The sequence below is a fragment of the Erinaceus europaeus genome, chromosome 19 (assembly GCF_950295315.1).
Source record: "Erinaceus europaeus chromosome 19, mEriEur2.1, whole genome shotgun sequence".
In the NCBI taxonomy this organism is placed as follows: Eukaryota; Metazoa; Chordata; class Mammalia; order Eulipotyphla; family Erinaceidae; genus Erinaceus; species Erinaceus europaeus.
In genome coordinates this window covers 47002691-47020854 of record NC_080180.1, presented here as the reverse complement: position 1 = coordinate 47020854, position 18164 = coordinate 47002691, and the positions used below count along the sequence as shown (strand labels likewise).

General features: G+C 37.2%; 1 long non-coding RNA gene across 3 annotated transcripts in view; it reads right to left on the bottom strand.

Annotated features, from left to right (window-relative positions):
* The window catches only part of LOC132534639 (uncharacterized), a 274622-nt gene that overhangs the window by 143355 nt on the left and 113103 nt on the right, over positions 1-18164 (bottom strand). The window contains exon 1 of one of the 3 annotated variants that reach the window (XR_009546367.1): positions 12820-12890. The exons of the other annotated variants lie outside the window; for them this stretch is intronic. This is a non-coding gene — a long non-coding RNA (uncharacterized LOC132534639). Of the gene's footprint in view, positions 1-12819; positions 12891-18164 lie in introns of those variants that run through there. 3 annotated transcript variants of the gene reach the window in all.

Genomic DNA, 18164 nt, shown 5'->3' with positions numbered 1-18164 from the left:
GAAAGCCAACAGTCCATTTTGTGGACTGTTAGGGATTGAATGCTTGGACATCAGGTCTACTTAACTGCTCTTCCATGTTCAAACTATTGAATATAAATAACATGTTAATAAAGTAAAAAAGTATAAAGTGACTTACAATGAAAAGCAATGGGATATAGATGTGTCATCTTTTATATTTCATTCCAATGGATGGCACTACAGCTATTGTGTTGTCAGTGATTATTATTTTTGTTTGACAGATTACTTGCTATGATGACATAACTACTACTGCATACAATTACTTTTATACAGGTATTGACAGTGGACAGTGAATATCAACCAATGAAAGTCAGATTTTAAAGTTCATGCCATTAAGTGTTTATCCTTTGTAATACGTATACCTACATGCATATAAATGCATAGGAAATTCAATGAAGATAACTCTTTCATGCAGCTAATCAATAAAAACACAGAAAGGCAGAAAATGCAGGTGAAAGAGGCAACAACACTGAAAGTTCCTTCAATGTGATGGGGGCTACACTTGAACCTGGGTTGTGTACATGGCAAAGCAGTACACTATCCAAATGAGCTCTGCCAGCAGCCCCAAAATATGTACCCCCAACAGTAGAAATCAGTATCCTGGAGATAGCATAGTAGCCACATATAAGACTTATCTCTGAGCTCACAGAGGTCCCAAATATAATACCAAGTACCAACATATGCCAGAATTAAACACTATTTGGGTCTCTCATAAAAACAAGTAGGTAGATATTTCGTAAGATCATAAATTACCCTATTTTAGTACACTGACAATAAAAATATAAAAACCCTTCAGTCTTCAGAGTAAATCACTTCCATTTATATTCTTAGTGGTGTACATTTGTTCACAATTTGGGAGAAATGGGCTGTTGGAAATTGAATGCTCTTTGGATACTAAAAGTATAATTAGATCTGTTAATTATGCACCATTAATGCATATTGGCTTTACATCATTCATATTCTTTAAAATCTTTTAAGAATAAAAGGAAAATTACACTTCAGTTTCAAAATATAGTTAGAGAATTCATGGCTTTTTGAAATTTTCTAGTGATGTTACCGTTTGAGCTCTTCACAGGCAGGCCAACAAACTGCTTAGTGACAAACACCCTTCATCAAGCAGTTTCAGTATTGTCAGCCCCTGTCCTCCAGTGCTTTGGTTCTCTAACTTTAAATCACTAAGAGCATGACGGATGGTTTTTGAAGGAGTAGTAAACGATGATTCTAGAGGTGATAATATTTACTTTTCATTTGGCAAATGGGTGTTACCAAAGAAAATAAATAAAACAAAGTAAAGCGCAGACTCTAAGATTATGATGCAGATCTGAAGTCAGTAAATGAGAAAAGGTAGTGGGAATGGGTAAGGTTGGCAGTGGGAGAGGGAGATTGTCATCTTGGTGGTCTGCACATGGTGAGGTGAAGCTGTTCTAAAACATGCACAACCCTGTAACCAACTTAGCTCAATAAAATTAAACATACTCATTAAAAAAAAAAGAGTAAATTGAGGGGCCAAGTGGTAGCACACCTAGTTAAGCACACACATTATAGTGCACAAGGACCTCAGTTCAAGCCCTTGGCCCCCATCTACAGGGGGAAAGCTTCACGAATGGTGAAGCAGTGATGCAGGTGTCTGTCTCTCTCCTTATTCTCCCTCTCTTCTCAATTTCTCTCTGTCTCTATCTAATAGTAAATAAATAATATATATTTTTTAAATAATAAATTTTAAAATGTCTAAGTGGATGCTTCAATTAGGGGATCTGTCTAAAATATACTGTTACTCATTTTATGTATACATCATGTACCTACTATGTTTTTCAAGAGGATTTCCTAGAAATTTCATAAGCATGAACTCTGTATACATACAAATAAGCATTCTACTTGCTTATTTACTATTGAACAACAGCATGACAGAGCATTATATGCACAAGTAGAGTTGTTTAGGAAACTCGACAAGTATTTATAGCCAGCCTAAAGAATACAGGCATTTGAAAACATTATTTTTTTTAACTATGTAGTCATCTTTTTTTGACATAACCATGTTTTGTAAGATTTTAACTGTTTTAGAAATACAATATCACATCTCTTCAAAATATGATACTACCCAAGTACCAGTACCACTCCATCAAAATCCATGAGACAGTTTCAGACTTCAATACAATCATTTACCCCCACTTTCCACTCCAGAGACAGAAACAAAGAAGCAGACAGAGCAAGAGTGAAAGAGATCAGAACACTGAAGCTTCCAGTAGCACAGCGGGGCTGGCTTTGAATCAAGGCGATACATATGGCAAAACAGTGCATTAGCCAAGTGAGCTCTACTGCTGGGTCCCTGATTTGTTTATTTGTTTGTGTTGTTTTTTTGTTTTTTTTATAATGGTTCCCTCTATCCTCTATCTTCTAATGGTAAACCCTCCTACTGTCTCTCTTTCTTCTTTCTTCCTTTTTTTTTTCTTTCTTTTCTCACTCAGTTATTGTGCTCTTTCTCACTCTGATTTCTGTTACAGTAGTCCTCATGTTTTCTCTGACTTTGTTAAAGTTTTTTTTTTTTTTTGGAGGTGCCAGGGATTAAACACTGCAGTCTCTGACACGTCTAGCATGCAAACTGATGCTCAGCTAGACTGAGTTATCTCTCCAATTCCTGTCACAACTTTTCATAGGAAATAATCTTATCATATCTCATCCTCATATGGGAACAAGTCAATCAAAAATTCTGTTAAATTTATCATTTTTCTTTATCAATACCGACAGAAGTTTCAAGGAAAATATTGAAAATGAGATTTAAATTACAGAAGTAGCCTTCTTTAATCCAATTTCCAGTTTTCAGATTTCATACTTTTCAAAGGATCAATCCCAAAATAGTGCACGAAAGTTGAATACATTAGCAAATTACCACTGAACGAGTGAGGAATGTTGGCAAACATCTATTTCTGCCTGCAGTGAAATCAACAAGTTTTTTAGTGAAGCAAACTTCTAAAGAGGAATATAGTATTTTTCACCCAGTTGAAAAATTTCTGACCTTGAAACTTACCCTAATGGAAATAGTTCCTATGTGAGAAAGAGTACAAAGAAAGAAAAGTAGAGAACAAGTGTATACTGAAAGGGTCACAGAAATAGAGACTGACTAAAGTTTAATCTTTTTCTTCAGTATAACCAACCAAAGTCTCAGCACATTGAAATTTCTATAGCTAGTCTATTTACCCAGGATATATTTCAGCCTCCATGCACATTGTTAAAGAGAACCAACCTTTGACATTGTTTGCTCTAGGCTCAATAACTTAAAGGCAGTGAAATCTGGTGAGTCTGTTTGTTTTCAGGCTGTTTGTTTCTTCTGACAAAATAGCTCACTTGAATAGTGTGTGGCTTTGCCATGTGTGCACAACTCAGGTTTGGACCCTGCTTCATAAAATTGAAAGAAGCTTGGGAGTTATGGTCTCTTTCATTATTTCTCTATATACCTCTCTGTCTCCATACAGAAAAAAGAAAAGGGAATGGAAAAAATATGGAAGGGGGAGGCAGGTGGTAGCACAATGGGATAAGCACACATAGTATGAAATGCAAGGACATACACAAAGAACCAAGTTCGAGCCCCTGGCTCCCCACCTGCACAGTGGTAGCTTCACAAGCGGTGAAGCAGATCTGCAGGTGTCTTTCACTCCCACTCTCTGTCTTCCCATCCTCTCTCAATTTCTCTGTCCTATCCAACAACAACAATAATAACAGCAATAGCAACAATGGGAAAAAAAAAAGATGGACACCAGGAGTAGTGGATTCATATTGTAGGCACTGAACCCCAGCGATAACCCTGGAGGTAAAAATAAATTAATGAAGGGAAGGGAAGGGAAGGGGAGGGGAGGGGAGGGGAGGGGAGGGGAGGGAAGGGAAGGGAAGGGAAGGGAAGGGAAGGGAAGGGAAGGGAAGGGAAGGGAAGGGAAGGGAAGGGAAGGGAAGGGAAGGGAAGGGAAGGGAAGGAAAGGGAAGGGAAGGGAAGGGAAGGGAAAGTTTGTTCTAGAACTGAACAGATAGTTCAATGGGTAAGTTTCATGCCTGGTCATGTGTGTAGTCGGGTTCAAACCCGGACAGCTTATAAGAGGGCAATGGCCCTGGGAGAAGCTCCAATACTATGCTATGTCTCCCTTTCTGAATCTATATATATAAATGAGAAAGTCACCTGGGAGTGATGAAATCACTCATACACAACCCCCAGGTCTGGAAAAGGAAATTTTATGTTCTAATACCTTTTCTCAATAAAGTATAAGGGAAAAGTAGATAAAAGCACAAGCTCCATATCTTTAACAAATTTTTTTTCTCTTCAATATAGACCATAATAAAGTTTTAAAAATCAGATTTGAGGGAGTCGGGCTGTAGCACAGCGGGTTAATCGCAGGTGGCGCAAAGCACAAGGTCCGGCATAAGGATCCCAGTTCGAACCCCGGCTCCCCACCTGCAGGGGAGTCGCTTCACAGGCGGTGAAGCAGGTCTGCATGTGTCTATCTTTCTCTCCTCCTCTCTGTCTTCCTCTCCTTTCTCCATTTCTCTCTGTCCTATCCAACAACAACAACAACAATAATAACTACAACAATAAAACAACAAGGGCAGCAAAAGGGAATAAATAAAATAAAATAAAATAAATATTTTTAAAAAATCAGATTTGCGTTGTTCTTAGAGGGATGGGTAAGTGGCACACCTGGTTGAGCACACAAGGACCCAGGCTCAAACCCTGCTCTGCCACTGCAAGAGGGAAGATTCACAAGTGGTGAAACAGTGCTGCCTTCAACCCCTTCTCTCTCTCTCTCTCCTCTCCCTACCTCCTTCTCTATATCCCATTGTCTCTCAGTTTCTCTCTGTACTATCAATTAAGAAAGATGTTCCCAGGTAAATAGTTTTACTTATTCAGTGTAATTCTATACCATCTAAATATTTGGTCTATTAGTAGTATTTCCTTAATTATTTCATTATTAACTTAAATACATTTATATTTAGTCTAAATATTTTAAGTTCATATATTTACTCATATTCTTTTGAAATTTAATATCATTTTTAATGGTACAGGTGATCATCAATGACATATCATATATGTTTCTGAAGTATATACTAGAAATTAAAAAAGAAACTATAGCATAAACAGATTAGATGAGAAAAGGGGAGCATTACGTTAAAGAAAAAACTAATTATTTAGTATGTATGGTTTCATAATAGACAAGCAAAGGTAAGGAATGTTAAAATAGCTAGGAGGAGCATCAAAATTGAAATGAATAAAACATAGAGGGAGATTTTTGTGGTGTTCTATATCTGGAAGCAAAATCTGTTTCAACCTGCATTCAGCCGTGCCCTTGTGCTGCTACTTGTCATTCCCATTATGTCTGGAGTTGATGTATTCTCAGTTGGGCTATTATGAACAAACCACATTGTGTGCTCAAATCTGGCTGTTCCATTAACATATAATGAGAAAGGCCCACATACTGCCTGCTTCAGCACCATTGAAGCTGATAGTATACAGGTGGCCGAGGACCTCCAAGTGTTTTAAGGTCAGCTCTACCTCAGACCTGCCTTCTTTTCTAAACCCAATTGGGAATCATTTATAACAACTGCTGAAAAAGCAAGAGGGCTCCTATTTCTTCATTGCAAGAAGCACTCAGCCTTAGAAAGACATTTAAACCTGCAACTTTACCAAGTACACTTTGCTAATAAGCCTGCAGAATACCACAGAGTTTATGAAAACATAGATCAATGCCAACTACTTTATTGCATGACATTGCCAATAGTGGCACCTGCAGTGAAGTTTTCTGTTTTTAGAACACTTCTTTTTTCCCCTTTTCTTTACATATTTGTATCTTTGGATGAGAGATTTTATACCTAGTAATCTCCCACAGTTATTGCTTTATATCTGAGCTCATAATTCATATTCTAACCACAGTTATAATTGGCTACATTGAAGACTTCTTTAAACTCACCAAAGCTAAATAACCACCAACTTGCATTTTCAGAAAGAAAAAAAGGGTATACTTACTTATTCCTGATGGTTTTAATTCTCTTTAAGTAAGAAAGTGAATTCTTTTGCATTTTCCAGGATATGTAATATTAATGTGTCTCCAAGAAATAAGCAAAAGACATTTCAGTACATGTATTTCTCTCAATTGTGGTCATTGTGTGATTTTTAAATAAAACATGAATAAGTTGATCTTAAAAGAAGACATCAAATATTCCTATTTTGGTTATTACATGGCATTATAAGAATCCAACTGTTTAGCTTTTAGTCATAATCAGGGCACATTATCTTTAACTGATCACATCTCACAAATAGTAAGACAGGGCATGCTTGCGTATATTGAGTGTTTGGCTCAATGTGTGTGTGTGTGTGTGTAGTCACACATACATACTGGTATTTCCAAAAGTCTAACGTTGTTTTTCAACACCATTTTAAAAATAATGTCATCTGCTTATGATTTTTTACTACAATGAATTATTCAAAAAATAATCTTCAAAATTAACCTGTTTGAGAATCTGTGCAGCGCTTATGTGTCTTTCTAACTACTTATCATACATAGCACTTCAAAAGTGAAGACCTTAATCCTAGTTGTCATCTACATATGGACTGCTAGCTCCTCAAGGGACAGGAAATGGTTTCAGGGTTCAATAAATAATGCAGTCTTTCAGCCCCACTGTTGAAGCGAAAGTATTTTTCTCCCAATAAGATCCTACACATTTTGTGCAATTTCATAGCTTCCATTGCTTCACTGAATTCCAAGGTGAATGCGAAAGAATCACTTTAATATTGTATGTTTTAATATATAAAACACTACCCAGATAGTCAGAAACACATTTCTGCCTTGGCAAATTTAGTAGCATCCCCATGCTGTCTAGGAAGTTCCAAAAGAATTAGTCCAGTGAATCAGTCAATTTTAAGAGTCAACCTAAGTATTTAAATTTTGCTTGACGGGAACCTAATTCATCTTCTATTGCCAAAGGTAGTAGCTCTATGTTTCATATTTTGTATCTTCACTTTTATTTTACTAAGACAAAGGAACTTCAAAGGTTTAGAACTGAGAATTTAATTTTGGTAGCCAGGGAAATGTTCAGTGCACAGAGCACAGGACTTGCATGCCCAGAGTTCCAAGTTCAATCCTCAACATTTAATGGTTCTAAGGTCTCACTCTCTCTTTCTCTGTCTCCCTGTCTCTCTTTCTCCCTCTGTTCATGAATAAAATTAAGTTAGAAAATAAGAAATTAGAAAAGCTTACCCTTAAGCACAATAATTAGGACCATAAGATACTGACATAAAAATGGAAAGATCAAGGGGACAGAAAAAAAAAGAGCCCAGAAAATGATTTTTTGATTACTTTATTTTTAATTTAATGTAATTTTTTTAATTAGCTAGGAGGAGGAGGGAGGGGAGAGTCTGTAGAGGAGGTAGGAGTAAGGAGACAAGTCCCTCCCACAATAGATAAGATGCCCACTACCCTAGCAATGAAAAATACCCTAAGAGTTAATTCTGATCAACCTAAAGGGGGGGAAGATACATGCCTTTATATAATATTAATAATAAAATAGAGCAGGGTAAAAAAAAAAACACCCCTGTCCCAGATTACCTCAAACCTCGTGATCAGAGGCAGCTGATTGTTATGAGAAAAAAAAAACACCTCAGGACTAGACAAGGAGAGCTGAAATAGACAGTTATGCAAATCTACTATCCACTGTATATTCTAGGGGTGGCTAAAGGAGGAAGGGAAGTTTAGCAGAGACACTTGCAGTGAGACTCCACACCGAATCAGAATTCTTCCCCAAAATAATTCCCAAATGTGTAACAGTGAATTCAAAAAAGCACACTGTTTGGTGGTGTGGGGGCTGGGGCCTGTGGCTTTGGAAGCTATAGGATTAAGGAAGAAAGGATGACAAGAATGAGAAAAAGAAAAAAAAAGAGAAAAATGAAAAAGATAAGAAAAAGAACAGTCATAAAAGAGCAGTGAAAGGAAAGAGTTTTTATTTATTTATTTATTTTTAATGATTTAATTAGCTATGCGGGGTGAGGTGGGGGGGGTTGGCTACTTAGAAGGAAAAAAGGCCAGAGGTTTCAGAAGGGTATAGACTTAGAATGAATGATACTCCCTGGTGGGATAGGAATTTGGTAAAGACAGAAGCTCAGCAGGGGAGCCTGATAGGAGCTGGTCCCCAGGGATTGGTTATGGGGGGGGGGAAGGAGGAGGGGGTGTGCTTAATAATTAAAAGGAAAAAAATTTATTTTCCCTTTTTTTCTACTCTTTTTTTTAATTTATTTAATTTATTTATTCCCTTTTGTTGCCCTTGTTTTTTTATTGTTGTAGTTATTATTGTTGTTGTAGTTGTTGGATAGGACAGAGAGAAATGGAGAGAGGTGGGGAAGACAGAGAGGGGGAGAGAAAGATAGACACCTGCAGACTTGCTTCATCGCTTGTGAAGCGATTCCCCTGCAGGTGGGGAGCCAGGGCTCAAACTGGGATCCTTATGCTGGTCCTTGTGCTTTGTGCCACCTGCGCTTAACCTGCTGTGCTACAGCCCGACTCCCTCTATTTCTTAACCCAAATTAAGTTATAGTCACCTCCTTGGTGTTACCGCTAGGACCCCTTATTGACTGGCCTATTAAAGGCAGAAAATCCTACCATTTCCAGAAGATGTGGTCAGAGCTCAAGCCACTAGCAGCTTCTCAGTCCGCCATCTTCTGGGAACCCCCAGAAAATGATTTTTACAAACATATGTCTATAGAAAAGCGTTATCTCAAAAAACACCAATGTCCTCACATTTACACCGACACATAATAAGTCAAAATAGTTTTGTAAGCACTGTGATTGTCTGATATTATTTAATTTAAAATTATTTATTTATGTTTATTTATTATTGGATAGAGACTGAGAAATTGAGGAGGGAGGTGAAGAGAGAGAAGGAAAGAGACAGAGAGACACCTGCAGTCCTACTTCACCACCCCTGATGCTTTCCCTCTGCAGGTGGGAATGTTTGATATTTTTTTCCCCAATCAATTTCATTCCATTTATTAGTGCCATTTTGTTTAATTTGTATCTTTCACAGACAGAGACAGAGACAAAGGGAAAGACAGCACAGCACAGAAGTTGTTGCAAGAGCAATGGGGCTTCAGCTCAAATTCTTCTCAAATAGAACTTGCAGTCTTGACAAAGCAGGCACCCTTCTAGGTGTGTTCTTTTGCTGTTCTCTACCTTACCCCTTTTTCACCAGCAGGGTTATCACTGAGGCTCGATGCCAGTGCTTAAGTAATTATTCCCTTTTCACTTATTTCTGCATAAAATATGACTCTTCTTAATGATCTCTTTGTGACAGGGATTCAGATCCCTGATCCTTTTCAGGGGTGTTAGCAGGAATTTGTAAGACAGATCAAATCTCTAGAGATTTTCCTCCTGCAGGGTTCCTAACATTAAAATAATTTATTTTACTTTTCCCTTGCAATAATTTCTGCAACTTAATTTTCCATTTTCTAGAGACTACCTTATTCATAAAGACTTTTCTCTTGGAAAAAGATATCAAAATCACATAAACATACCAATTTTAAAAAACATGTATTTATCATCTCACAGTTTCATTATGTGAGGTGTTTGGGCACATTTTATTTGGGTCTTTATTAAAGGGCCTCATAAATCTGTAATTAAACTTCTGATAGGCTGCTGTCTCCTCCAGAGGCTCAACCAGGAAAGCCTTGATCTCAGATTTACTCAAGCTGTTGGTAGAATTCGTTTCCTCGTATCTGTAGCAGAGATAGTCTCAACTTCTTGTTACATATCTGATGGAGTCTACCTTCAGCATGAATTACATTCAGCTAATTAATAAGAGAAGTTTGAGTAAATAGATATATTATTTCTCTTAGCTCAAAATGCCATGTTACTGTCTAAGACAATATTTTTATGAAAGCCAAATCCAATGAGATAGAAAGATGTTATAAAGAGGCTGGCTGGTGGCAAGCCTGATTGAGTGTAAATGTTACAATGTGTAAGGACCTGGGTTCAAGCCCTACATGGGGAAAGCCTTTCAAGTGGTAAAGCAGTGTTACAGGTGTCCCTCTGTCTCTCTCCCTTTCTACTGCTTCCTTTCCTCTCCATTTCTGGTTGTCTCTATCCAATAAATAAATACAGATAATACTAAAATTTTTTAATAAAGAAAGATGTCATGATATCTGTAGTGGATATCATGCTAGTGTTGCCAGGCTAGTGTCGCCAGAGAGAGAAGAGACCAGGAACTCATGGCTGAGCGGGAACACAAATCTTTATTCATGCGAGAGCCCCAGAGTTGTGTGTGAGCACAGCGGGGTTTAGACCACATGGAGCTAGCAAAATGGCTGCCTCCCGCTATGCACGCCAAACCTTTTCCAGGTTGGGAGGAAGGAGAGAAAAAAAAAGAGAGTGGAAGCAGGAGTGACTTTTATAGGAGAATTCTGGGAGTGGCAAATCAGAACGAAATTGGCTAGGAAAGGGGGTGGAGAAAACAAGGCACTCTGGGAAGGCAGAAAGATTCCGTAGTAATAGTTGCTCTAGTTTTTAGCTTGTGGGAATGGGCGATACCCTGAGGGGGTAATGTGGTGATGGAGGAGTCATTTTTAAAACAAGGCAGAAGATTGATATGTAAATAATAATACTCACATGGAAATAAGGTGATTTGAGGGTCCTGCCTAACTCAATCACATCTGTACAATATCCCAACAGACAAAAATAAGTATATATTGAATAACTATTTACTGTAAATCCCCCGTTTCAATATGATTATATAATTATACCCTACAAAATATGTGTAATTAACTAATCATAAGATTACAATACTAATACTTCCTCATCTATTGTCATCTAATCTTTGAAAATGGGCCTCAAACTATGAAAGAATACAATACTAATAGCAGTCATCTCTGCAATGTAAACTAGGCCTTCTGGTTTGCTTTATTTTTAAACCTTTACTAATTTATTATATGACAGAGGTCCAGAGAAAGAGAGAAATAAGGAAAGAGAGCCAAGCACCATTACCCAGATACATGCAGTGTTGAGAACTGCAGTTGAGCCTCATGCATTCAAATACTGTACTTTGCCCGCTAGGTCATTTATTTCCCTGCTTACTAATATTTTTTTTTTCTTTTTGTTGTTGCTGTCATTGCTTTGCATTTTTCAAATACTTTTTTATTAAGAATGATTCACTTAAAAGAAGAAAATACACAAAATATTTAAAAAAACAAAAACCCAATCTGTGCTAATTCCATAGAAAGATAAATTATACAGAGTTTCTGCTCTGGAGAAAATAGCTGTGCAGAAGAAGAGATACAGTGTCATCTCATAATTAGGGCAGCCCACAATGAAGGCAAGGGAAAACACATATTTAATCCAGATAGTAAGGCAACAAAAAGTGATGGTTTGCAAATGACATTGTGAATATCAGGGGTAGATTATAGGATTAACAAAAAAAAAAAAAAAGCAAATTTAAGAGTCTTGGGACACCAAAACTGGATTCTGAATCATAAGTGGAAGTTACCTACTAAGAAAAAACTGGGTGGTAGGAAAAACAAAGGAATCTACATACATATACAGTTAGGAATATGGAGTTTGTACTATTAATTTTAATATGTGTATATATAAAAACAAGACTTACACATATAAACTTAGAGAATGTGCGTAGATATTAAAAACTTCTACAATTCATGCACATATCTATGCTTACATGATTGCTTAAATAAATATTAATTTTTTAATTTTCCCCTTTTGTTGCCTTTGTTGTTTTCCATTGTTTCTGTAGTTATTGTTGTTGTTATTGATGTTGTCATTGTTAGATAGGACAGTGAGAAATGGAGAGGAGGGGAAGACAGGGAAGAGGGAGAGAAAGATAAACACCTGCAGAACCTGCTTTACCGCCTGTGAAGTGACTCCCCTGCAGGTGGGGAGCTGGGCGTTCAAACCGAGATCCTTAAGCCAGTCTTTGCACTTTGCACCAAATGCGCTTAATCCGCTGTGCTACCGCCAGATTCCCATTAAATATTAAATTTTAAAACTTCTTTCTTTTTATGCTTCCAGATCATCATAAAAGTGTTTGTTATTATGTTAGGTGGATTACAAGAATTTTTACATTACCTGGTAATTCCTTCCCTCATTTCTAAGTTATTTGAGAGCAAGAACTATGATTAATTTTTTTCTAAAGCCACACATCTTTAATATCTGTTTATTGGGATAAAAATGAAACTGAAAATCTTTAGTACCTGTTTATTGGAATAACAAGGAAGCTGAAAGAAGATCCACTGATTGCAGTGTGTCAGAGAAAGCCAAAGGGTTTTGCGAAAAGGGAAAGGCTAATTTATGGTCTTTCAAGTGTTCAAGGAAGACAAGAGCCGTGATCAAATCCACCCTGTTTCAGCAAATATTTATACAGGTACAAGTGGGTGGAAAACTGGGGACAGGAAGTGAATGGCAGGGCAATTAGCTTGGAATCCAGAGGACAACAGATCATCTGGCTTTTTATATCTTGATGGATTTTAAGTGAACTTCCTCCTACAACAGTTATTTTTCCTAAAGGAATTGGAAGGGACAGAAAGAATGAGGGTATTAATCTCTGAGCATGGTCCTTTTGTTTTCCACATTCAGTATTATGAACTGTTGTCTGAAAAAAGTTTCTTTAAGCAGAACAACACAATTTATCCACTTTATATCATCTCCCACTAGGACCATGTTAAACAACCCTATGTCTTTGTGGTTACTGTTTCAAAAATGAGGTAAAATGCTCCATTATTTATAGTTACTTGTTTTTCCTGCCACTAGGATTATCACTGGGGCTTTGTACCTGCACAAGAAAGCCAGGACTCCCAGCAGTCATTTTTTCCTTCTCCTCTTCCTCCTTTTCCTCTTCCTTCTCCTCCTTCTTTCCCTTCCTCCTCCTTCATTTGATAGGACAGAGAGGAATTGAGAGGTGAGGAGAAGACAGAGAGAAAGAAGAAAAAAAGATATCCCAGCACTAATTATTTCTCTCATCCCTGTCTTCATAGCCTACTCCTTCGTCCTAGACCTTAAAATCTGATGTGTCCTAAGTATCCAATATATGTTCTATGGAACTTAAACAATTCTTTTAAAATATCTTAAGTTTATAAATATAGTCAAGATTCTTATTTCATATCACCATTGCATCTTCTTGTCCATTATTTCTGCTCTAGGGACTGATTAGAAATTATTACTTTTTTCTCTACATTCATGCATTCAGTCTGTCTCATTAGTTTTCTTGAGAGTTTTTCTTTTTTTTCTTTTTTTGTCAAGAGGTGTGCAAGCAGCATGGAGAAAGAATATAAAAGTGTCAGAATTTCCGCCCTAATACTTCTTGTTCTGACATTCTCCTTTATCTATTTTCTGTATAAACTCTATAGTATTTCCCTTCTAATAGGTCAGCTAAGAATGTTAAAGCAGGAGCAGTACATGTGCTAAGTAGTCTCTAGAAAGCTCCCAAAGACACTTACAAAATATATCTATTGGATAGAAACAGGGAGAAATCAAGAGAGAAAACAGAGATGGAGAACGAAAGAGAGACACCTGCAGCACTGCTTCACCACTACTGAAGCTTCACTCCTGCAGGTGTGAGGCTTCAAACAAAGGGCTTGAACCAGAGACGTTACCATGGTAATGTGTGCCCTAAACTGGGTGCACAACCAGACACTTGCCTTTTCATATTTAATCCTCTGGAGAGAGAGAGAGAGGAAAGAGAGGGAAAGGGAGAGGGAGAGGGAGAGGGAGAGAGAGAGGTACCCTTGGCTAGAGTATGACTATACCTACTGAATTATTTCTGTGTGATACAGTGTGATAAAAAGTGATGTGTTATCACTGCCGCAGCTAGCTCACCAAACTAATGTGACTGCTTTCTATGTTAACTCCTTCTCTCACTCAGTGGTAGAGTAGTTTTTATGATTTTAAGCGCCTTTCTGGAAAATGCCACATGACTGGAAGCTGATGTCTCCTGCTGAGAGTCTCTCAATGCCAAGTGAGAAGCAGTTCCTCCTCCAGTAGAGCTTTGAGTGATTGTAGCTCTTGCTGACTGGCTGACACCTTGATTGGAGCCTCATAAGATACTCTGAGCCAGAGGCAGTCAAGCAAACCATGCCTACTTTCCAGACCTGCAGAAACTGAGCTAATAAATGTTTGTTATTTTAAGTCACTTCAGTAATACATTTGTGCAACAGTAATCAAAATACACTACTTCCTATGACTAATAATCCTCCTGGTTTCCCAAATCATAGTGTAGTGCTTAACAAAATAAATATTTCTTTTTTATTCACATTATAGTTGCATGCTTACAAATGGCTTGATCCCATCTCAAATCCTGCCTATGGGCTCTCAAATCTGTCATTGCTGTGGAGAATGGTCTGGTAAGGAAAATCCTGGCAGGGGACTTCCTTATTCATAAAGGCTGTAGATACATTCTTTTACTATTTACATATTTATTTTAAAAAATTTAGATCCATGAACCTGCCTAACTTCAACAGAAGCTGAGAAAAGTGGATGTGTACCACCCGCATGTTAGCTATCAAGCTCAACCAAAAAGTACTAAGACGTGTACTTCTAGGAAAATATCTAAAATTGATTTCCTAGCTTCCTTCCACCAAGTTCCCTCCTTTCATCTACTCTACTCATACTTTATGGTACCTGCTTATTAAACATCTTGTCCTGATTCCTATCTTACTGCCTCTCAGCTATCAAGTTCCAGATGCTACTATGATTCCATCCTGACTTCCCTGAGCAGAAGACCTCATCAATGCTTCCTGGAACCTCACTTCTCCAGAGTCCTACCGCCTACAGAGAAAAATGAAATAATCTAGGGGTATGGATCAACCTGCCAATTTCCATGTCCAGTGGAGAAGCAATTACAGAAGCCAGAACTCACACCTTCTGCAATCCCCAAAAATGATTTTGGTCCATACTTTCACAGGGGAAAATGATAGGGGGAAGAAAATCAGAAGGCTATGAATCCCCATTCCACCAGGACCCAAAGTGCTTGTCACCAGGAATATTGTTTTTATATCGCCAATGAAAAAAAGTGTATCTGGAAAACACCAGAGGAAGCCAGGCACTGTTTCTCTTATCTAAGAGAGAAGAGGAAGAAAAGGAAAGTCATTTAGAAGTACCCATAGATGTAGGGTTGAACTAGAAAGGAAGTGAAGGCAGAACCATAGAAAAAGTGGGAGAAATAAAATACATATATGTATGTAAGTACATATTTGAAGACATAGATATAGATGTATAGTTATGGAATCAACACATATTTGTAACCTTGGGAAAACTACTATATTTTCCAGTGTAGGGCATGCAGACACAGAACTCTTGTGGTGGGAGCCATATAGAATTGTACCCCTATTATCTTGTAATTTTTTAAATCAGTTCTTCTTCTAGCGTTTGCCCTTCTTCCGTAGCCAGTCAACAGCGTCAGGTTGAGCCGGATGTCTGGTTGTTGCTGGCTTTGAAAGTGACTATGGGATCCATGTGGATTCAGTCGGCTAGGAAGGATCGTCCTTAAATCAGTAATACAAAATAAAGAATAAAAATTAAATTTAATTAAATTTTAAAAGTGGACATACACAAGAATAATGCCAAGTAGTGACAGTCTTTGTAATAGAGGTCTGGCAATCTTTCAGTGAGTTGTAACAGGTTCTCTGCTGATTATTTGCTGATGACTGTAATCTGCACGTACCTTGTTGCTTATGGCTTTGGGACTTGGAATCTAGGTGAAATTATAAGACAACGGTTCCCCCCATTTTATACAGGTAATGTGAAGGCAAGAATTAGATGTAGAATCTCGGTTTTCTACCTGTGAAGAACTTAATTTGGCATCTGTGACTAAGACTTTATTAATTAAGACTTTATTAATTAAGACCAATTAAGACTTGGTCCCCACTTACTTGACCTTTCTACCAAAATAGCTTTCACTCACACATTCTTCATTTCTCCACTACTGCCCTATTACTATGGAAGAACTACTTAAGATAATATACTCTGCACTCCTTCACCAAATGTATCTAGCGTATTTTGCCTACAATCAAAAGTCTAATTTCCATCCACCAGTATAATTTGACCCTTTCTGTTTTTCCTACCCCCTTCACCTCTAGTGATCTGCATTACATTATCAGAATCTAAGATTCTGCTATTGTTTTTGTGCATTTATATTTAACCTATTTATATTACTTATATTATATTTCACCTATAATATGCCATTTTTATCAGTTTTATGTGTTGTAACCCATCAAGCTTCATTCTGTTATTACAAATATTTATATCTCACCTTTAATAGCTGAGTAGTATTCTAAGTATGTATATGTGTGAAATGCCTACTTTATTTATCTCTACAAATTTAAGAAGCAAAAACATAAGTTATATAGAAGAGACAATAAGTGCTCATTGGCACCTGCCTTAGTGATGCCCTTGGTGACTCACCTCCACTGCAAGAGAAATACAAAAATAAACAAAAGGGACTAGCTCACATTAAAAATCAAACCCCGAACAATGAAAGCCAGCACCAAAATCATGAAAAGCATCCTACTAATTGGGAGACTATATCCACAATGTGGGAGTATATATTTCATCCAACAAGGAATTAATAGCCAAAATATATAAAGAAATCATGCAACTTGACAACAAAAATGCAAATCACCTCATGGGGATATGAGCAGAGGAACTGAATAGAAATTTCTCCAAAGAAAACATACTGACAATCTCACTCATGAACAGAAGTTGAGAAATTAAAACAGAAAGGGGAAACGCAAAGCAGAACATGGAGCTGGTTTGGTGTACTGCACTGAAGTAGAGGACTCTGGAGTGTGGCGAGGTGGGGGAGGGGGAACAGGACCTAGGACAGAGTAACAGTGTTTTGCAGAAAACTGAGAAATTTAACACACACAACAACTGTATTTACCATATACTATTAATCCCCCCAATTAAAAAAAATAAAAAGAAAGCATATAGATAGTGAATAGGCAAGTAAAAATGTTTATCACTTATTAGTAATAACGTAAATCAAAACTACAGTGAGATTTCTCCTTATACGTGTCCTATAACTGAAAGACAAGAAAATAATGAGAACTGGCGAAAGTTGAGAAAAAGAAACTGCTGCATATTGTTAGTGGGAATTTAAATGAGTGTTGCCATTATAGAGAATAGTAGGCACTTCGTAAGAATACTAAAAATAGAATTATAGGTATTCCAGAATCTCTACACAGTCTTCAATGGAACAGCAGTGGGAAAATGGCCAAGGGCTAAGATTGTAAACACGGAGGAGGTTAGGTGAGGGGATGAGTGACACCAAAATGCTGCTCTAAGCCAGATACTTTATACTTTACATATGCTGAATTCTCATAGAGGACCTATTCTAGAAATAAGACTTTTAAAGCCTCTTCTTTATTTTGTAGTGAAAGAAAATGAGTCTTGGAAAAAAAAGATTAAGTATTTAACAGCAGACTTTATCCAGCTCCAAACTCCACAATAATCTCATTTACTTAGTTATAAAGAACAGGAAATGTACAGAAACCAGGTGAACTGTGTGTAAATTTCTCCCTAGATGATTAGTAAAAGAGTAGATGCAAAAAAAAAAAAAAGTATTTGTACCTCATTTAAATTGCAATGGATCCTCCAATTTCACAAATGCCTAAGAATTTCACTAGGGACAGAAATTTGTGCAATGTGTAAGGAAAAAAATAAAACTAGAAATAAAGATAAATTTAGAACACAATTTCTGTGCTGATACTTAGAGGCGTGGGGAATTGGGTCTTGCAACCACAACAAATGACCATTTGTGTTTCAGGTTTTCCAAATGAATTTTTGTATTTACTTCCACGGCCAAACCTTTTCGAAAACTTGAAAATCTGTGTTGACACAAGTTTTGCTCAAGCTGCTTGTAATTCCATAGTAACCAAGGGCCTCTCCTAGCTGTTTTCTTGACTTTATACAGTTAACCTTGCATTTTAGAAATCTGTAACTGTGTCAGGTTTGTAGAATCTCCATCCTTATGCCCAGAGGCCAAAAGGGAGAAAAGTGTGTGGAGTATTGAGGATTTCTCAACCAAATTGAATGAGAAAATTGAGGCAATTATCTAAAAAATACATGTGAAAACCTGTTATCATTCAGAATGAAAGGTAAATGACTTCAAATTTCTGTTTC